Here is a 23322-nt window from a genome sequence, read left to right as displayed (position 1 = left end):
GTTGAGTCTTGCACGTGGAGCGAAGCGTCGTTGTGGATCGTTGAGAGCACTGTTCTGGTTATAGTCTGGTTTTAATAAAAAACGTTTTTCCCATATTAAAACCAAGTTCTCTATAACCAATGGCTCTGATACCAAGCTGTCACACCCCCAAAATCCACACGCGGAGTACCACCGCTTGGAGGCGTGACATGACCAGGATCAAGCCATCAATCATATCAAACGTAGTGTATAGTAGTTAAAGTATTTCATAAAACCCAATTCAATACGATTGATGTTCATACCAACTTTGTGTAAGTAGCGGAAGCATGTAAGTAAAACCCAACAAAAATAATAATGTATGAAATGTCATAAGTGTTTAGCTAGCATTCACGATCCATGCCCACAACGACCTGCTCCTCCTTGTGCAAGCTCCATAAGTACCTAAGGTCCCGCAAGGCATGCAGCAGGGAGTCAACAACTAGTTGAGCGAGTTCACAGTTAACAGTTCAGTAATAGTATAGTGTGAGTAGTATTATGTTCGTTCGTTATGTCATATATCGTATCAGTTTCCATCGCGGCCTCCCAGGCAGGTGTGCGAAGATTAGGGGATGTTCTTCCCAAGTATTCTAGACTAGGTTTATTCGTATCGCGGCCCCCCAGGCAGTGTGCGAAGATTAGTAAATTTAGTTCTCGGCCTTCCTAAGGCAGGTATGCGAAGTCAGTCATAATATCGCGGCCAACCCTTGGCAGGTGTGCGAAGATCAGTTCAATAAGTGTTACTAGTCTAGTCGTATCTTGTCGTTAGGTTCTATCATCCGAGTATATACAATAAATCATCTAATCCCATTCCCACCCGGGAACCCATGCCTTGGCTGTGTGAACTCACCTTGGTTTGCTCGGCAGATACACAGAAAGTTCAAGTAAGCTATAGGGTGATCAACCACGTCCTAGCATGGTTATCATACAAGTCAGGTTCGTATTCGAATATAGCACATATGTTCTACACGTATTGTACACAAGTAAAAATCATGGCATGCACAAGCATTCATAGCAGTCCAATAGCAGTCACGTAACCAGTCCAAGTATCCGGCCCAAACAGTTGGGCTCGTAACAGTGCAAGGTCCAAACAGTGTGCAAGTGTTCACGGTCTCGAGTCGAGACTAGAGATCTCGAGTCGCAACAAAGGAGGTCTCGAGTTGTCATGGTCTGGTCGAGACTTCACGGTCTCGAGTCGCAATCGGACTCGCAAACTCTGGTCTCGAGTTGTGCTGTTTGTGTGCGAGTGTTGTGGTCTCGAGTCGAGACTAAGGGTTCTCGACTCGCAACCCGTGTCGAGACTAGCAGCTTGTAACAGTTTCCTTATTATCAGCTCAATCAGTTCCGTAATATCAGCAAACAGATTAGGCGGTTTCGCAAACAGATCAAATCAACAATTAATCCATATTCAAGCATGTTCATAATCATCATCAAGAACAATTGTTTACCCTCATGTAGACTCTATCATCGGTTTCATGTGATTAATCAATTTATGGACTAACATGCAACCTAAATTATAATCACCACTCATAAACATCACAGCCGGTTACAATCATATATATGAACTGATTAATAACAAGAACAATGGCAAACAGTAACCTTCCATCCGGACATCACGTATTCATACAACATACGAATCAAGTAAAATATCATCAATCAATATTACAACTACAATATTCGGTATCAAGTATTAACAGGTTAACAAACTACTAACCGAAAGATAAAGGGTGATCCGAATCCAACAGTAAGGATGAGAAGGTTTATTCGGCTGCCTTGGTTCCGAGTCGGTCGAGAGAGTTGAGTGTTTGTGTGTTCTAGGGTTTATGTGTGTGAGGATGTTTTGTAAAAGTGTGAGATAGTTACCACATCTCAAAGTTTATGCGATTAGGGGATGGGCCGAACCCTCCCTTGGGCTGCCCTATGGTCTCGAGTCGGATGTGTGTGGCCCGAATGGGCTAATGGAATCAAGTGGGAGTTATGCGGTACGTGTGATATAAACACATAATGCAAAACATTCACGTAACATGTAACATTATCACAAATTCACCAATAGTTCATACAGTTAACACGTAATAAAAGAAACGGTTAAATACGAGTTGTCACAAAAGGGGTTTAAAAGTGCCAAAAAATCAAGTTTTACAAGTGCATGGACCATTTTTGAAAATTCTGGCATATACATTGAACTTGGTCCATTTTTTTAGGCATCCATGGTATTTCAAAACAATGTGCCACACATGGATGGTTTTGATCCTTGTTTTGCAATACCATTTGATGGTTTTAAATACTCCCATTGTTTTTAAAACCATGTGCCCACATGTAAGGTCTAGAAGAAAGCACATTTTTCGATAAACGATCTTAACGGTACTTGAATTCCTATAAATACCCAAACCCATTTCACTCCCAAAGCACACTTGAATCTGATTTTTGCTCTCTAAGTTGAGTTTATGCTTCATACCTGAGAGTAAATCGGATCAAGAGCTTGCGGGGACCTTCTGTAAGTATTCTTTCGTTCTTTTCATTCATTTCTATCGTTAAAGTCAAACTGTGTTTGACTTTCTGCTTTGACCAGTTTATGGTCAACGCGAAGTTCGTTTGAACTTCATAACGTGAGCGTAATCACGATGGTTATAGTCCCTAGTAACTATACCTACTAATTACCACGTTATCTAGGCTCAGTGGCGAGTCGTAGTTTCGGCCAAAATGCGTTTTCTCGCGTATTTTGTAACCAAACTACTCTAGGATGTCAAAACCATTTGTTTTGATATCAAAACCTGTTTTCTAACTTAATTAAACATGTTTCGACATGTTTAGCTCGTCACTTTTAGATTAGTGCTTGTGTAGAGTCGTAAGTCAAGCGGACTAAACACCCGCTTAGACTTTCGAACACGACCCATTTGGTCGATCATTAGGATCCGACCAAACATGTTTAGTGACCATAGTAGCGTCGGGAATAACCTTTCGAGGTTATACCTTATGGTCACTTAGGTTTGATTAGTCGCATGATAAGTAATTTATACGTGATCTATGAATTCTTGTTACTATACTTAGATAGTGTTACACGGTATCACTCTAGCAACGATAGTACTATGGTTTGTTCTCAGCACCTGTCGTGGACGGGGGTTGCTAGGGATCACATTACTTTACTTCACGTGTCCGCTGGACATGTGTCGCGCGTACTCTACAACGTAGTCTCATGATTAAGTGTGAACATAGTCTTGATAGTTACTTGCTTCACCAGTTACATGATACATGCTGGTTATGCGTAAACGCTTTCGCTATACTATATGCTACTCAAACTTGTGTACTTACCTTTACACTCTGTGTATTGACTTTATTTTTACGTATGTGACAGGTTGATAGGATGCTATGTCTGCTGTGATGAAACGAAGTAGGAGGTCTAGAAACAAACTAAATAAATCTGAGTTGTCGGAACAGCTTATTTGTTTTTGAGACTATATCTGTAATGATTGTTTGCTTTATATGTTTGATGGTATGGGACGTTAAACGTTAAATATATTGTCGTTAATAGTTGTTATGGATTCTCTTGGACAATCTGTTTCGCTCAGTGCCACGCCCCGATGTTTCCGCCATCGGTTGGGGTGTGACAGATTGGTATCAGAGCCATAACTATAGGGAATTAGGAAAGACACGACCTAGTCCGGGTCGATGTCTTAGACTTGCCCTAGTCTATAGTCTAAGTACCAACAGACCGCCTTATGCGAACCCTGTAGGGGTCTTGCACCAGCTTACTATTGTTACTCTCGCACAAACTCGCTAGAATACTATTTTCCTTTCCTAAGGCTGGAAACTACTTAGCTTTTCCTAAAGCTGACACAATACACCTGTTTTCGAAAACACTCGCATAACACAATCGAGTGATTTGATCGAGATTAGGTGTGAAAACCGAGAACTCTCGATAAAATCGCTCACTCTACGCGAAATTTTTACTCTCAGCATGAGGATCCTTGTTGAGCTAGGAGTGACATCCACATCTCGATGAGAATCTCCCCCCTATCTATTAAAGAATGTCTTGGGGCAAGTTGTTAAGCTAGGGGAGAGACCCGCACCTTAACGACATGTTCTACTCTTTACTTTAATTTTTTGCAAAACTCTCACCAAAGTCTCGATGGATTCCAATGACTCGATTTGCGTGGTAGCCAAAGGATGAGTGTCGTTCGCCGTATTTTGGTGAGAGCACACTCTAGTAGGCCAAAATGTGTACTCGAAGTCGTTGTTGATAGTCGAATCACTTTGGGTAGTCGATGTCTAACACGCAAAACATTCTGTTTCAATTCTGAGCTCGCAGCCGCTAATTCTTCGATTTTATGTGCTTTCATGTTTTTATATGTTTATATGTTTCGATTTTGGAGACTTATTCGCTTTTCCGCTCATCGCTTTGCTAAACGCGCACAACTCGCATTACTCTCTTAGCTCAAAACGCTAACAAATCGCAAACAAACTATAAACTCTCGCATGCCATGATACTCGCTATCGCAACTCGCACTCACAACTCTCGAACGCAAATTGCTGCTATGAAAGATAGGTGAATACGTGTAAAATATGAAGGTGAATACGAGCAAAATATAGGTTAATACGTGAAAAAAATGTGCTTACGTGGACTGCGTGCTTCTGTGCTTACGTGCTTATGTGCTTGTGTGCCTATGTGGACTATGTGCCTACGTGACTATGTGCCTACGTGATTAGACGTGTTCTTGTGCTTTATGGAATAGTAGTGATTGATGTGCGTGAAGTGTATTATATTTTAGGTATATATTTTAAGCCCTTTTTACACTTTTTAGCCAAGTTTTAAATTTATAAAACACGATATTTACTAACACTAAACACACATATGGGCAAGTGCACCCATAGTGGACGTAGTATAGTGTTGGTAAGATACCGAGGTCGTCCAAGGACACAAGAGCTTTTAGTATCGGTTTATCCTCAACGTCTAACCAAATCAAAATGTTAGAAAAAGGTTTTAATCACTTGGATCCGACTCGTGTGTAGTGTAACCTTTGATTATTTTCACACTTTTGCACTTGTTTAAGAGATTATCTTAGTTATTGTAGTAGGCCCCTCTTTTGAAGGTTACGTTACCCTCAACCCAGTAATTTGAGTCAGCAAGGATACAATCCTAAAGGGTCGGATTATTGAAAGATAATGAATTAAGTTATTAATGCATAATGTGGTTGGCCCCTCTTTTGAAGGCGACGTTACCCTCAGCTAAGTAGTCTGAGTCAGCAGGGATACAGTCCTAAGTAGCTGGGTTAAAGTTTTAATAGTAGTCTAACTTATGAGGGGGTCAAAGAGTTTGGACCCCCGCCATCCAATACCTTTGGGTATTGAAGGAGGTCCAACTAAATTTGACCCAGGTCCCTTGCAGGTTTTAGTAGACTTTCGAATTTTGCGAATTGCTCATTAGTCTTTTGACGAACTAACCTACCGGGGTACGGAACCGGAGGAGCCTTGGTGGGCTCTTGAAGTAGAGGAGAAGCCTTCTCTTGTTGGGGCGGTGGTGTGCTTTCCTCAGTTGGTGGTGGCGGAGCTTCCGCGGGACCGACGGTACGGTTTCTTAATGTTATGAGATGAACTTGAGCTTTTGGGTTTGTTTCGGTATTACTTGGTAACGCGCCTTGTGGTCTCGGAGAAATTTTGAGCTAGTTGACTTCTTTGTTTTTCAACATTTTGTATACTAGCTTGTTAATTTCTAAAATTTGATTCCAATTGTTGAAAAGGATCCGAGTTTTTCTTTTCAGTTTCGGAGATGAGGCGAGATATAGTATCTTCAATCCTTTCTCGTCCACCTTGTTGTTGAGGGAAATTTTGTGACTCATTTCTTGGTTGTTGAAAGTTTGTTTGTTGATTTAGACTTGTTGGTTACTACTATTGTCGGCTTCTCTACAACCAAGGTTAGGGTGGTTACGCCATCCTTGGTTGTAGTTACCCGTTGGGGGACCCGACGGCCTAGGTCTATTATCAATGTAGTTTACCGACTCGGATTGATCATCTGTTTCTTTCATACAACTCCAATTTTCGTGTGGCCCACCACACCCTTCACAAGCCATAACCGAGACTGATTTTGTCATTTCTAACTTTTTAATTTTTGAAGAAAGGGCCTCGATTTGGGCTTGTAAAGAGGTGCTTTCATCAACCTTATGGGCGCCCGGGTCAATAGACTTATTGCCTCGGGGAGTGTGCCACTGAAAATTGGTTTGAGCAATTTCCTCGATTTGATTGTATATTTCATGTGGGCGGCGATTACCTAAAAGTCCCCCGGAGCTAGAGTCAAGTGTTTGTCTCGTGTGTGGCAACAACCCATTGTAGAAGGTGGATACTTGTTGCCATACCGCAAGACCGTGATGGGGACACTTTCGCAATAGCTCCTTGAACCTTTCCCAAGTTTCATATAAGGATTCCCCATCCTCTTGTGAATATGTATTAGTTTCAGTCATTAATTTAGCCGTTTTAACGGGAGGGAAATACTTATATAGAAATTTTTGAGCTAGTTCATCCCAGGTGTTTACCGAACCAACTGGGAGGGCGTTGAGCCAAGCTTTTGCTCGGTCTTTTAGTGAAAATGGAAACATTCAAAGGCAGATGGCGTCATTTGATGCTCCATTGATCCGAAAGGTATCACATATTTCTAAGAAATTAGTAATATGTTGATGGGGATCCTCGTCCGCAAGCCCATGAAATGTTGCGGAGTTTTGAAGCATTTGTATCAAATGTGGCCGAAGTTCGAAGTTGTTGGCTTCGACATTCGGTGCATTGATAGCGGCGCCGAGATTACCTACGGTGGGTCGTAGGTAATCCATGAGGGTTCGTTGGTCCGCCATTGGAAGTGGGTCCCCCGAAACCTTCTCTTGGTTTTTAGCTTTAAGTCTTTTTCTGAGAAAGCGTTCAGGTTCTTCTAGAGGTTCTTTTATGTCTTTATTAGAACTGGACCTCATACACTACGTAGAAGGTTTAGATATGGCGTCTGGTTCCAAATCCTGCAATAAAAACAGAAAAGAATGTTGGTCAGAAAGTTCACCACGGCCCCGTGCTCACTGAGCACGGCCCGTGGTCAACAGCGATTGTTTTCCGGATCCCTGTTACTGGAAAGTTCACCACGGCCTCGTGGTGCACCGACACGGCCCCGTGCTCAGCCCTCTATAACTCGGAAAACAAAAACTGCCAGTGACATTGCTGGGCACGGCCCGTGTCCGACCCGACACGGCCCGTGCTGAGCTCTGCAGAAGCTGAAAAATTAAGAAAATCCTAAAAAAAAAATAAAAAGAAAATAGTAAAAATGATTAGGCCGTTGATTCTTAACTTTCTTAAAATCCTTGTGTCCCCGGCAACGGCGCCAAAAACTTGATGTGCGTGAAGTGTATTATATTTTAAGCCCTTTTTACACTTTTTAGCCAGGTTTTAAATTTATAAAACACAATATTTACTAACACTAAACACACATATGGGCAAGTGCACCCATCGTGGACGTAGTATAGTGTTGGTAAGATACCGAGGTCGTCCAAGGATACAAGAGCTTTTAGTACCGGTTTATCCTCAATGTCTAACCAAATCAAAATGTTAGAAAAAGGTTTTAAACTAAGAAAATAAAACTAACTAAAATGCTGAAAAATAAAAATAAAAACTGATAGACAAGATGAATCACTTGGATCCGACTCGTGTGTAGTGTAACCTTTGATTATTTTCGCACTTTTGCACTTGTTTTAGAGATTATCTTAGTTATTGTAGTAGGCCTCTCTTTTGAAGGTGACGTTACCCTCAACCCAGTAGTTTGAGTCAGCAAGGATACAATCCTAAAGGGTCGGATTATTGAAAGATAATGAATTAAGTTATTAATGCATAATGTGGTAGGCCCCTCTTTTGAAGGCGACGTTACCCTCAGCTAAGTAGTCCGAGTCAGCAGGGATACAGTCCTATGTAGCTGGGTTAAAGTTTTAATAGTAGTTTAACTTATGAGGGGGTCAAAGAGTTTGGACCACCGCCATCCAATACCTTTTTGTATTGAAGGAGGTCCTACTAAATTTGACCCAGGTCCTTTGCAGGATCTATACACTGAACAATGGCAAGACTCTTACCAAACCGTTCCCTTAACCCCTGACCAGGTAGCCAACATACCTCCATATAGACCGTGGAGATATGAATGGTGAAAATCTTTTATTTTATATAGACAGTAAAATAATGCCAAGACACCATTGACAAACAATAAGGAAGAATCACATTCAACATAAGAAACTAGTAATTAAAGTCATTAATACAAAACCAATTAAAAAGTGAAAAAGATTAAAAATAAAAAGTGTTACACTAAACACTTGTCTTCGCCAAGTGATGTAAGAGATTTAGGCAAACATGGCCTTTGATTGTCAAGAACCCTTACGATCAATCTTGGATCCCGAGACGACTCACACACTCTATGATGGATAATGGATGATGGTGGTGGATGATGGTGTTGTGATGGTGGTGGGTGGTGGGTGAAGTGTGAGAGAGGTGGTGTGCCAAGGGATGAGTTGCAGGAGCTCCAAACACTCCTATTTATAGGCTGAACAGAAGCTCGGGCACGGCCCCGTGTCCACTGGGCACGACCCCGTGTCCATCTGACTCTCTCTCTTCATTAATTGTAATTCGCAATTACAATAAATGCGACTGCAGGAAGTTGACCACGCCCCTGTGGGCAACAGAAGCTTCTATGAGTTTGTCTTTTCTGCTGGCACTTGGGCACGGCCCCGTGCTCACTGAGCACGGGGCGTGTTCAGTCTTCTGTCTTCTCTGTTTTGCTTGGGAAGATGCTCTCGGGAGGTCGGGCATGCCACTTTTGTTCCTTTTCTTGTATTTATGTTAGATTTAGCTATCTTTTTGCTTCTTTGTTATTTCGAGCTCATTTAATCCTGAAAATACAAAAGGAAGACAAAAGCACACTTTTTCCAACATTCGTACTAAAAAGGGTTAGTTTTGTGCCACAATTGATGTAATTTATATGTTGTCTTTTTTGCACATCAGTGATAATAGCAAAGATGTTTTTGCAAAACGCTAAACTTTTTCGAAGACCTGATATATTCGAATTTCCTCTAAATCATACGACGATATCTGTTGCAGACCATGTCTTCCCTTGGTTTCACACTCGCCGAAATGCTTAGAGCAGCAGAGATGACAAGCGCATCGCTTCTCTCGTCACCAAGGAAATGGCTAAAGTCATACCTCAGATCGTCAATGAGATCAATGAGGTCAGCAGCAAATCGTCTGTCGAATCGAAGAGCGACACGCCAAAAGCTCCCTTCAGCTTTAAGCAATTCAAGGCCTGCGTTCCTGCTAACTTCACGGGTGAAGATGGACCCAACGCTATGTTCCAGTGGTTTGACCCTATCGAAGTCACTCTTCGTCAAAGCGGATGCCTAGACAACCTCCGCACTGTGAATGTATTGGGATTGAACCCTACAGAGGAACAGTTGATTAAAGCTAAAACTGGATCAGATTAGTGGATTCAAAATAAGCAGATGTTTGTATTCAATCTTTCCCCTTGATAGTGGCTCTAACATCTAATGGATTCAAGTACTGCCCTTCCTAACTACTGCTGACCCAAAAGACTGATGAAGACTAAGTGCTGATGCTCAATCAACTGTTATGCCTCAAGTACTGCTGAAGACTAAAGCCCTGTGACACCCCGACCGCGTCAAAACAACGAAACCATGGCGGAAACGTCGGGGAGTGTTGTAATAGAATTATTGTTTCACAACCATGGATACAAAACTTTCATTTTATTGATTCATTTGATAAATTACAGTGTCTTAAAACCAAACAAACAAGTTAAACATCGTCTATCATCGTTATTAAGTCACTAAGGCCTTGTCCAGATCCTATATGAACATGCATCCTAGCAACCAACATCATGCAACACCACCCGAAACATATGTAAAAACAAAGTCAGCAAAGAAATGCTGGCGAGCACATAGGATTTATGAGAGTATCGGATTCATGGCTCGTTTATATGTTGCAGTACCTCATTAGAGTACAAGAGTCAAAAGTACAAACCTCGTTTTGAAAAGTGTATTGCAACATAATTAACCAACTCAAAAACAAGTTGGTTATAGTTTATAAAATCTCGTAGCCATGATTCTTGATCGGAGTGTCGCGCTCCGGTCAAAGATAAGATTTATATGCCCTAATTACCCTTAACAAATAGCTAGTGGTAGCAAGTGGTCGAACCACGAGAGTATGTGGTTTGTGTATGGATTTGACTGAATTATAAAGAATTGTCACAATTATGAAGCTTGCCAGATATTTTTGTATTTTTGTTTAGTAGAAAGATGTGAATTTGAACTACTGAAATTGGATTAATTAATTAACAACTACTAACTAACGATTGCAAGAAAATTGGATACTAGAACAATAATGATAAAAAGGAATCACACCCGGTTTTGGTAATTGCTAACCTAGGATTTCTACAAGTTTTAGTTTCAACTCAAATGCATTTGATTAACGGATTTAGTGTACCGTGACTTAGGTGCTACTAACTATCAACGCCCCGAAGAACGGACAAAAAGACACTTTGTAATCAACACAAGTAAATCCTAACAACGACAATGTACAATTACATATCACCGTTTCGCAAAGTCATAACTTTTAACATCGCTTGACAATTCACGAATTCGTAACAAATATAATACTATTGTCAAGAGTTTCAAAAACCAAATACAAATTGTCACTAAGATGAAACAATAACAAATTGAAACCCTAAAATTAACAACTACCTACACCGGGGTGAAACCGAGATGATTAACCGCTCATGGTTGATGCAACTTGATCACCGGATATTTGGAATGCGGATGGAGTCATCTTGAAGCTTGATTGGAGGATTGGTGAATGATGAAGGTTGGTGATGGATGATGATGGGTGGATGGATAAATGGATTGATGGCTAGGGTTGGAAATCAAGATTGTGATGAATGATGGTGGTTGATTCTTGATTCGGGTTGGAGATGTAGTGATAGATGGAATTCGAGATGAATTGTTAGGTGAATTAGGCTCCAAGCTTGAGATTCAAACTCCCAAGTGAGTGTAATCCCCGTCTTGAATGAAAGAACACCAATCAAAATCGAGCTTAGCCTTCAAATTAACGAAATTCGCGTTTTGAGAATCCACTACCCGTCGCCGATGGGCCTGACCCCGTCGCCGACGGGTCCCCAAAACTGCATGTTCTGCCGACGGGTTATGCACCTGGATACGGGTGTTTCTGGCCGACGGGTGTTTCTAGAGCCCGTCCGGGACGGCCCTAGACCCGTCGGCGATGGCCTCTTGAAACTCAATTCTCATTTTTTCGCTCCTTGCACTCTCGGTTGATCCGTAACGCATCCCGGTGCTCCGGTTTTCGACCCGGTGACCCGTAAAGCTCCAGAAAATCTCCTTAAACTCCATCAAAGCTGCAAAACACATTCTTGATTAAAAGTAGGCTATTCGAAACTAAAACTTACGTAAAAACGTCAAGTTAAACAATAATGAGCACTGGTTTACAACCACGTATCACATCCCCACACTTGTCTTTTGCTTGCCCTCAAGCAAATCTGTTTTTCACTTTCACGTGGGTCGAACAACGAATACACATCCCATTCCCGAGACAGAGGTTAAGGTCTATTGTCATACAAAAGTTCAAACTCTTTACAAATTTCACATATTTACCGGTTATGTGAATAATCACATATACTAATGGTTATCCAAGATTAACCCGCCCGTAAAACTAACAACTCATGCATATCCCTCACAATGTGCTCTCCACTCGGCTTAAAATTGGCTAACGTATATAATGTATTAGCACTTCAACAATTAATCGCTCAAAACCGATTAGAACACGTACCCGCATAGGCTTGCAACTCAATCATTCTCCACCACCGAACACAAATACTAAGCACAAGTCAAAAGGTCTTTGAAGGGTTGTAACGGGGCTAGGCTAAGGGTAGGGAATAGGACATTTTAAAGTGGCTATGGCGATGAAAATTCGATTTTTATTACAAACCACTAAATTAAACAAAACTAAATATAAACATCAACTATGGGCAATAATCTTTCACCCTTTTATTCGACAACTACTAACACTTCTTTTTGTGTTTTTCTTCAACAATTTTCAATTCTTTTTCATAATATTTTCTATTTTTTTTTTGTAACAATGCAAACAATCAAGAATAACTATACAAATACGACTCCTATAATCAAATTTCCATCACACGGGTTTAAAAAGAAAAGGTTTAAGGCTATAGGCTATAGGGTGATCAAACGAAAGGATTAGGCTCAAAGTTGGCTACTAGGGGATAATTTTTTTTTTTGGGTAAGGATATAAAAATGGTGTAAAAGGAAAAGGTTTACCTAATGCCTTAATCATTCTCGTGCTTGTATTCGGTCTATGGTCTCGAACGTATCAAAAGTTGCAAGTTCTACAATACGCGACTAATGGTCCACTCAACAAAGAAACATGTAAATGTAGCTCTATGATATAAAATGGCTCAAACCTCACGTATAAGGGTATGATATGTGATATGCATGATATACTAGTTTCTTAGGCGGATTATTCCCAAATAACCATCCGCTAAATACCCGTCATGTTATTAATTCGAACTTGACCATGACAAAAGACCAAATGGGTTGTGTCATCCCTCGTTGACTTAGTTACTTGTGCTTTTAAGATCGCCTTTGAAACAAGAAAATTTTTGAAAATTTTTTTTTTGAAATTTTCCCCCATCCCCACACTTGAGGCAAACATTGTCCTCAATGTGTAGTGTTTAAATGCACGGGTAAAAATCGAAAATTTTTACTACTCCCCCATCCCCACACTTAAAGTACATATTGTCATCAATGTGTAAGAACTAGAGTTTTAAAAATGCACAAGGGATGTGACACGACTAACCTTCCCAACTTTTCACCCCGGAAATTAAAATACACATTACAATCCACTTATTCCTAACTAAGAATCAAAGTAAAAAGAAACACATGCACCTGATTTTTTTTTCGCTTGATGCTCACGTCCGTTGACTCTTCATAAAAATGGTTGTCCCGCGAACATGTTATACCTACAAATTCTAATCCTTGTGTAGAAGCATGCTTCTCACAACCATCAAAATTTGTTAGTTACGTAGTTCTACCCTTTTTATGAACACATTACCAAGCCATGCATTATTTTACTTCAATTTTATGTGGAAAATATTTTACAACAACAACAAACCTGACTCACTTTCGTAGGAATCACGGTTGCATTTAGCTTATGCAACAAGCCCTTTTAAACCCCCCAATTGCTTGGGAGGACGAGAGGTCTCGTGAGGGTTATATAGGGAACACACCCACAAAGTTCATTTATCTAGGCATAAATTAAATAAAAACGACAAGAAATAAAGGAAAAAAATATACAACAACAACAACATAAAATATACCATACCTCTACCGCTGATATCGCTCGTTTGGATCCATTGGCGGGTTAGGTTGGTAAGGATAACCAGTGAGGGCCTCGAACCCCTCCCTATAGTTATCGAGGGGACTTTGCTCCCATTGAGGCGATGGTTAGTACGGGATCGGGACAAAGCTAGACCCTACCGCTTCGGGCCAATGCGGAGTCGGGTCGGATGGGCCTTGCGGGTGAGGAAGTTCGAAGTAATTTGTCCACCCCGAGTGCTCAGCATATGGGAGGCTAGCTTGGTAGTCTCTTTGGTGTCGCTCCTGATCATGGAGCACTTTGGTGTTATTAATCGCCATTTGTTGAGAGACGTACAAGGCATTCCAACGGCGTCGGTTCAATTCTCTGTCTTCCTGTTGACGTGCTGCCGCTGCTTCTTCCCATGCCCGTCTTCGGGCAGCCTCATCCTCCTGCATTTTTGCCAACTGTTCCATGTGTGATCTTTGCATCGCTTGGAACAGTTCTTGTTCTTCCATAAACTTGTTCATTCTTTCCCTCCGGGCCTCTTGAGCTGCCCAATATTCTTGCATTGAGGATCCATGCGACCCCTCCCAAGTTTCCCTTCTTTGATTGTACTCCCTTCCTTAACCTATACAAGCGGAGACATTGTCAAATAGCTCATGTTGCCCCCGATCAAAATTCTTGTAGGAAGGCACCCGTCTCATGGTCACAAAACCCGCCACATCTGCGTTAATTTCCCTATGTGGCCGCATGTACCGTTGCCTTGGTCTTTGTGCGCCGGAGGGTTCAACTTCCTCCTCTTCATCCCCCATTTCTTCATCTTCTTCCGATGCGGGTGGTGCTCCAGAAGTACGGATTTCAAACTTGTTGCCCAAATCATCGGTCACAACGTACTTGTTTCCCGAGAACTTAACCTCTATCTTCCAATTCTTCCTCATGTTCGCCAAGTTAAATTCCTCCAACGGCTTAGAAACCCATAGTGATTCCAGGGGTAAGCAATTTTGTTGCACAATCATGGCGCTAATGAGGCGTGCGTACGGAATAAAACGCCTCTGGGACGACTCCCTAGTAGCCCACGTGTTCATCATCACTATATGGCGCCATGAACACGTTGGGGTTCCATAAAGCAAGGCGTGCACCACCCTACAGTCACTCGCTCTAACACCTCCACGATCACCAAACCTCGCCAAGATGTTCTCAACAGAAATCCTTTGAAGAATCTTTCCCTCAAGCGACATTTGCTTTCTTTTCAATTCTCCCCCTTTCTTGAATGGTAAGATAATATCTAACAGTTGCTCGGCATCGTTGTTATTCAAATGATTATCCAAAAAATGTTCGATGGATGGGTAATCATATGCTTGTACTCCCAAGGAGTCGAAACGAGCAATACAATTCATGGTCTCGAAGGACATTGTCATGTTCCCTCGAGTAGTCTTTCCCACCAACTTCCACTGTGATGGAGATCCATTCTTGTTCACGAGCTTCAAGGTAGATAACCATTCACATACTTCCGATAAGTATATCCTGGAGGTATTATCTTCACACCAATCAAGGACACTTTCCCATCCTAAACGTTCAAACATCTGCACAATCCCGATCTGACGAAATTCTTCTACGTTCACAACCCCTTCACATATTACCCTTGTTGGAACATAATATGATAAAAGCACTTATATATAAGATGTACCAGCGGCGTATCTACCATGCTTTTATCATGCTACACCTGTCCCAAAATCGTATTCATTTTATTGTGAAACTACTTATGGTCGTCTCGCTAATAACATTCAAACCTTCGTGACTCGAATATCTCGAAACTCGCATTAACAAACCACCAAAGGGTAAGTTAACAATCATCAGATTCGGTCGTTACCTACATAACCCCCACACATAACCATGGGTGTAGTCTGATAACGGGATTTGTCAGATCCTATGGTACCATAACCTAATAGTGGTCGGTTCGGCCAAAATTAATGAATGTCATTCGTTATGTAACTACAACCAACAAGTTCGTTCACATTATCGAAATCGTTATTAGTTTAATATAAACCATCTTAATCATTTTTGAAATCATCGTTTAAAACCTCGAAATCGATTAATACATATGAATCACCCCAAAACAACCGAAAACAGTAAAATAGGGGAACTATGTACCCACATAGTTACCACAAAACATGTAAAAAGAGGGGATCTATGTACTCACATCGAAGTGCAACGTATCCTCAATCTAAAGAACTCAACAAGCTCAATCAAACTAAGGAAACTCAAGCAGCACCTAATAATCGAATCACTAGTATATAAATCGACACCTAAATCGGAAGATCGGACATAATGAGGTCTTGTAAACCAAATGAGTATTGGAACTCATGTGATATGGTTTAACAAAGCCTGCATTCTAAATCGGACCCTAATCTAAGTGCTTTCGACCCGTTACGACCCATTAAGGTAGCTTACGCTACTTTAACGCGTCGTTCGCGCAAAAGCGCGTTCGAGACGTCTAACTAGTCCCATGACAAGTATTATATGCCTAAACATGTTTAATTGTGTTGCATAATCAGTTAAGTGACAAATGTTTAGGTTACATATGCATAAAATCCAATTATGCATGAAAAGGGCATTTTGGTCATTTACCTAAGGCATATAAACTACCTATCATACAACTACTTAAACTAAGTGACCATAAGGTATAATGTAACACCCCGAAAATATAAATCTTTATATTAAAGATTTTAAACGAATAAATAAACAAGAGTCAACCAACTAAGAGTTTTAACCTAGTTAATTACAAATCCTTAAATAAGTCATAATAGGGCTAAAACACTAAAACTTAAGGTTTTACCAAAATTGAGGGTTTAAACTTGTCAAAAACTCAAATTATGTTACTAATAGTAACAAAACAAACCAAACATCCCAAAATTGGGAGTCTGGTCGATCAAAGAGCAAGCAGGGGGCGACATCCCCCATTCCCAAACCCTAACATCAAGCAAATCTCTAAATTGAGCCTCAAATCAACCCTAAATCAAGTCTTGAACACGAATTAGTGATCCCCTTGTAGTGAGGATCATAAAGGTATGTAAAATCTTGATATTTTGTTCCATCTTGAATTCTAGGTTAAGTGTGAAAAACAAGAAATTCAACTTGATTGTTGATGCATGGCTGAAATTAGAAGGGTTATGGGGTTTAGGATCAAACCCTAGATGATTTCTTGACACAACCTTGTATGATACTTGTAGGGTTACATAATCACCATTGTAGGTGAGTAGTGAACTCCAAGAAACTTGATAAATGCAGAATTTAAAACTCTTGTTCTAGCACAATCAGAAATTTGGAAGTGATTTCTGAAATGTTAGAATGATAAGATATGTGCAAAGTTGTTTAATTAAAGTGAAATTCGATGAAAATTACAAGATATGAACTTGGTAATGATTGTAGGAAAATCTGACCCGTTAGGTGTTTGTTGAAATGCCTAAGTGAGGATTTAAATGTAAAATGTTGATAAAAAACGCAGATTTGATAATGGTCCATAATGATGTGATTGTGGTCATAAAAAGAGTTCTAAACATGTTGTAAACTGAAATTTCTAGGCAAAGAGTCCGGATCGTCAAGCGGACAAGCCGAAGGGAATCCACGGGGAAAGGGTGTGCTCTAAAGGTACGAAAATACCGTTTCGTTACGTAAAGGTTAATTATCGTTTTACTTTATGTCATAGTATAAAGCATGGTAAACAGGATAGACCCTTGTGTCACGAAAAAGACTTTGCGTCATAAACAAGTGAACGGGTCAAAACAAGTGATAAGCATGAAATCTTGCATGTCCTGAATGGTGTGTAAATTCAGCACCCAAACGGGTCAAACAAGTTTTGGTTATAAGCACGAAGCAAGACACAATTACATAATGCATGATTTACATGACGTGTAAGCCGTGTAGCTAACACCATAAGCAAATTAAGAAACTTTGCTCTTAAGATAGGAGTTAAAGTTTAGATATTTGATGCATGACAATAGCACAAACGACTAACTAAATGCCTTGTAATTTAGTTTGTAAGCTAATCTGTGGACATGCCCTCATGAGAATAGTTGAGTATTATCATAAGTAAAATACAAGTATGGAGAAATTAGCCCAATCGCTTAACAATTAATGTGAGATTAAGCTATTTGACGCTCGAAAATAACCAGCAAAACTGCATTTGAAACAAGGGGGTTTTGTGCAGGGCACACCGTAAATTACGGTGGTACCGTAATTTACGGTGGTACCGTAATTTACGGTGGCCAGTATACTGTTACGGTGGGAACCTACTGATTTACGGTAGGTTCCAAACTGTCCAGAAGCCACCGTAATTTACGGTGACACCGTAAATTACGGTGGAGCCCAGCTTGATGTGATTTCTATTTTAATCTCTCGAATAACGTGTTCGAATTTGGTTGAATACGTGAAATTTTAGAACCATTATGCTAATGCTTGTTTAAAACATTTAGTTTCAGGTACCCAAGAAAAAGGATGATGATCAAGCAATCGAGTCGAACCGAACACACATATTATAACGCTTCCGCACTTGATATTTTGTTTTGTAACTATGTAAACACTCGTAGTTTTACCTTGAACATCGTTTAGTAGGTTAAACATGTGAATGTTGTAACTAGTTGTTATGTTTTTAAATCTTTAAAAACATTTTGTAAACTCTGAAGTTTTGGCACTAAACGTATGGTTCTAACTTATAAACATTTAGTATTATAAACTTGGTCTTACAAGTTGGTAATCAGAGCCCAAGGTTGCCAATAAGTGTTCGGTTCAAGCTTGATCAAACATCCGGTAAGAGTTAATCGTTTAAGTAGAAATTAGAGAATATAGAAATAAATCGTAAACAAATATGCATGAAAAGGGTGTGTAAGCTCACTCAAATACAAGAAATGCATGAAACAAGAATGATTAAATCAAGTTATGAACTTGATAAAATCAAAACAAGTAAAGCATGTGTTACAAATGGAATGTTTAACAATATATGTAAACATTTCAGTACTAAAGATGGCGGGCGTAGGTGATGGTGATGCGGTGCCAAGAGTCACCGAACAAATGAGAATAGTGATTGCCGAGGAGGTTGGAAAGGCGATCGAAAACAGTTTATCGAACTTCATTGATAAAATCCAAAATACGGTTTTATCAGTAGTAGAAGAAAGAATCAAGAAGCTAGAGGATAACTCGAATCTAGCAAAGGAAAAATCTGGAGGACGAAAGCCTTGTTCGTACAAGGAATTCATGGCTTGTAAACCACCCATATATAATGGGGAGGTCGATCCAATTGTGTGTCAACGTTGGATAGGCGATATCGAGGGAGTATTCGAGAGAACTCATTGCGATGAGAATGACTACGTAGCTTATGGTACGGGTCAATTAAGAGGTCAAGCAAAAGACTGGTGGGATAATAAAAAGAAGGAGATTGGAAGTGAAGTGGCTAAGACCATGACATGGGAGGAGTTTAAGACGCCGTTTCATAAACACCATAGTCCCAAAGCGGTCATAAACAAGATCAAGGAAGAGTTCATGCAACTCAGACACAAAGGTGAATCCATAGACAAGATCACGGGGATGTTTATGGACAAGATGAAGTTCTGCGATGATCTAATAACGAATGAAGAGCAAAAGGTTTATTACTACCATAACATGCTAAGTGCAGAGTATAGGGAGTTCATCACCCCTTCAAAATACGAGACCCTTACCGAGATTGTCAATGCCGCTCGGGAAAGGGAAATCGAACTGAAAAAGAGTATAGAACGAGGTGAACGAAGGGCACAAGACGTAAATCCAAGCCCTGCCAAGAAAGCAAGAACGAATGAAACAACGAAGAAATCAGATACAAAGGGTGGTACACCAAGTTGCAAGATTTGTGGCAAGAATCATAAGGGTGAATGTCGCTTCAAAGATAAGCCTTGTCCCATATGTCGAAAAACGGGACATATGGCTATATCATGCCTGGAGAAGTGACTGTTTGTTACAACTGTTACCGAACGGTTCACAAGAAATCGGAATACCCGGAACTGGTTGGAAAGACAGAAGGGCAAGACTCGAAAGGTGAAGCCTCGAAAGCAAAAGCAAGATCTTTCCAATTGACCGCTGCTGAAGCAAAGGTCGAACCTGACGTGGTCTCAGGTATATTCACTGTAAACTCAATTCCCGCACGTGTGTTATTTGATACTGGTGCGAATAAATCCTTTGTTTCATATGGGTTTATTCGGCACCCTTCATTTGTTCTAACAAAATTACCTATGCCTTTAGAAGTAGAGATAGGTAATAACAAAAGCTTTATTGTTTGCGATGTATGTGAAAACTGTACAATGAACATTGATGACGAGGAATACGCGATAGACTTGATTCCGATGTCGATAGGAGAATTCCAAGTGATAGTGGGAATGGATTGGCTATCCTGTTACCACGCGAAAGTGGTTTGTTTCCGAAAGGAAATAAAACTAACGTCTCCTAGTGGAAAATAAGTTACGATATATGGTGAAAAAGGAGGTAACCCGGTGATATGCACAATGCTAGAAGCCCATAAACTCATGAAACATGGATGCAAGGCCTATATGGTATACGCGAGCGAAACGGAAAAAGAACCCCTCAAAATTGAGAATGTACCGGTGGTGCGAGATTACGAAGATGTGTTTCCGGAAGAACAACCGGGGGTACCACCAGAATGGGAGGTAGAGTTCGGAATCGAGTTGATTCCGGGCGCGAAACCCGTGGCCAAGGCGCCATACCGACTTGCACCGTCGGAGTTACAAGAATTGATGTCTCAAATTCAGGAATTTCTTGACAAGGGGTTTATCCGACCGAGTGTGTCTCCGTGGGGCGCACCAGTCTTGTTCGTGAAGAAGAAGGATGGCAGTATGCGCATGTGTATTGATTACCGAGAGTTAAACAAACTCACGGTGAAGAATCGATACCCACTTCCAAGAATTGATGATTTGTTTGACCAACTACAAGGAGCAAGTTGGTTCTCCAAAATTGATCTCCGATCTGGTTATCACCAATTGAAGGTCAAGGAGAAAGACGTCCCAAAGACCGCCTTTCGTACACGGTACGGGCATTATGAGTTCCTTGTAATGCCCTTTGGATTGACAAATGCACCCGCGGCTTTCATGGACCTCATGAACCGGGTTTGCAAACCCATGCTAGATAAGTCGGTAATCGTATTTATCGATGACATTTTGGTATATTCGAAAAATGAAGCTGAGCATGTGTGTCATTTGCGGGAAGTATTAGACACCCTCAGACGAGAAAAGCTATATGCAAAATTTTCTAAGTGCGCTTTCTGGCTAAGAGAGGTGCAATTTCTTGGACATATCATTAGTACAGATGGAGTACTAGTGGATCCGTCCAAGGTAAAAGCGGTGTCAAAATGGAACCCTCCAAGAAACCCCTCAGAAATCCGAAGCTTTTTAGGGCTTGCGGGGTATTATCGGAAATTCATACAGGATTTCTCCAAAATTGCCTTGCCATTGACCAAATTGACTCGCAAGGAGGAAAAGTTTGTATGGGGCGTTAAGCAAGAGGAAGCTTTCCAAACGCTCAAAGAAAGGTTGACCCACGCTCCGGTGTTGACATTACCGGAAGGGACTGACGACATGGAAGTTTACTCGGATGCTTCCCATTTAGGGCTCGGGTGTGTTTTGATGCAACGAGGTAAGGTCATCGCCTATGCCTCGAGGCAATTGAAGGTTCACGAAAAGAAAAACCCGGTTCACGACTTGGAATTGGCGGCGGTGGTGTTTGCCTTAAAGATATGGAGGCATTATTTGTACGGGGTAAAATTTACAATTTTTACCGACCATAAAAGCTTGAAATATTTCTTCGATCAGAAGGAATTAAACATGAGACAAAGGCGGTGGTTGGAAACAGTGAAAGATTTCGATTGTGAAATACATTACCACACTGGGAAGGCCAATGTAGTGGCCGATGCGCTGAGTCGCAGAGCAGATTATACCCCGATACGGGTACGATCAATGCAACTTGTTGTGACTTCAAGCTTACTAGAGCGAATTCGAGAAGCACAGGAGGAAGCTGTAAAGGCGGAAAACTGGAAAAAGGAAAGAATTATCGGCCAAGTTAAAGACCTTGAGATAGGCAGTCACGGCCTAAAGACTCGTTTTAATAGAATCTGGGTCCCTAACACATGTGAGGTTAAGAAGCTTCTACTTGATGAAGCTCATAAATCCCGTTATTCCATTCATCCGGGAGCGACCAAGATGTATAATGACTTGAAGCAAAACTATTGGTGGCCCGGAATGAAGCGGGACACCGTGAAATACGTGGAAAAGTGTTTGACTTGCCTACAAGTTAAGGCGGAACACCAAAAGCCATATGGTAAACTTCAACCGTTAGAAATCCCGGTTTGGAAATGGGAACAAATTACGATGGACCTATTGACCAAACTGCCTAAAACAAGCCGTGGTTTTGATGCTATATGGGTAGTCGTGGATAGGTTAACTAAAAGTGCTCACTTCATTCCGATTCGTGAGACTTATACGTCTGAGAAAATGTCGGAAGTATACACCAATGAAATCATAGCAAGGCATGGGGTACCGATATCCATTGTGTCAGACAGAGATACTCGGTTTACTTCGAAATTCTGGCGTGAATTCCAAGAACAAATGGGAACTAAATTGTTCCTTAGCACTGCTTACCATCCACAAACGGATGGGCAGAGCGAAAGAACAATACAAACGTTGGGAGATATGCTGCGGGCTTGCATTATTGACTTTGGAGGTAGTTAGGATGTCCATTTACCCTTGGTCGAATTTGCAAATAACAATAGCTATCACGCGAGTATTAAAATGGCCCCGTATGAGCTATTATATGCAGAAAATGTCGGACCCCGGTATGTTGGGGAGAAGTGGGTCCGCGGGGGCTAGCACCTGCCGATATAATCCGAACTACAAATGCGAAAATCAACATAGTTCGGGCACACTTGAAAGCGGCTCAAGACCGGCAAAAGGCATATGCAGATAAAAGAAATAGGCCAATTGAATTTCAGGTTGGCGATATGGTTATGCTAAAAGTTTCCCCATGGAAGGGTATTATTAGATTCAGAAAAAGGGGAAAACTAAGCCCAAGATTTATTGGGCCATTTAGAGTCACTGAACGGGTTGGTGAAGTAGCATATCGTCTTGAATTATCCGAAGAGTTGGGTGGGATACATAACACATTCCACGTGTTATATCTTCGAAAATGTTTGGCCGATGAGATCGCTCATATCCACTACGATGATATCGAGGTGGATAACAACCTCAACTATGTGGTAAGACCTATTGCGATTTTAGATCGTAAGGTGAAAACCCTAAGGAACAAAGAGATTAACCAAGTGAGGGTCAAATGGGAACACAAGAAAGGGGCGGATACCACATGGGAATCTGAAGAGGAGATGCAACGGCTTTACCCTACTTTATTCGGTACGTGATTCGGTTTCGGGGACGAAACCCCTTTTAAGGGGGGTGGACTTGTAACACCCCGAAAATATAAATCTTTATATTAAAGATTTTAAACGAATAAATAAACAAGAGTCAACCAACTAAGAGTTTTAACCTAGTTAATTACAAATCCTTAAATAAGTCATAATAGGGCTAAAAGACTAAAACTTAAGGTTTTACCAAAATTAAGGGTTTAAACTTGTCAAAAACTCAAATTATGTTACTAATAGTAACAAAACAAACCAAACATCCCAAAATTGGGAGTCTGGTCGATCAAAGAGCAAGCAGGGGGCGACATCCCCCATTCCCAAACCCTAACATCAAGCAAATCTCTAAATTGAGCCTCAAATCAACCCTAAATCAAGTCTTGAACACGAATTAGTGATCCCCTTGTAGTGAGGATCATAAAGGTATGTAAAATCTTGATATTTTGTTCCATCTTGAATTCTAGGTT

At 40.8% G+C, this 23322-nt stretch overlaps 1 non-coding gene across 1 annotated transcript; it reads left to right on the top strand.

The window, feature by feature from the left end:
- The first annotated feature begins 6366 nt into the window (after positions 1 to 6366).
- Positions 6367 to 6473, top strand: LOC118484540. Its single transcript, XR_004873650.1, has one exon. It is a non-coding gene; the product is annotated as a small nucleolar RNA R71 (small nucleolar RNA).
- The last annotated feature ends 16849 nt before the right edge of the window (positions 6474 to 23322 follow it).

This window comes from Helianthus annuus, chromosome 11 (genome assembly GCF_002127325.2).
Source record: "Helianthus annuus cultivar XRQ/B chromosome 11, HanXRQr2.0-SUNRISE, whole genome shotgun sequence".
NCBI classification, from domain to species: Eukaryota; Viridiplantae; Streptophyta; class Magnoliopsida; order Asterales; family Asteraceae; genus Helianthus; species Helianthus annuus.
The sequence above is the reverse complement of the archived record's forward strand: the minus strand, read 5'-3'. Positions and strand labels throughout refer to the sequence as shown.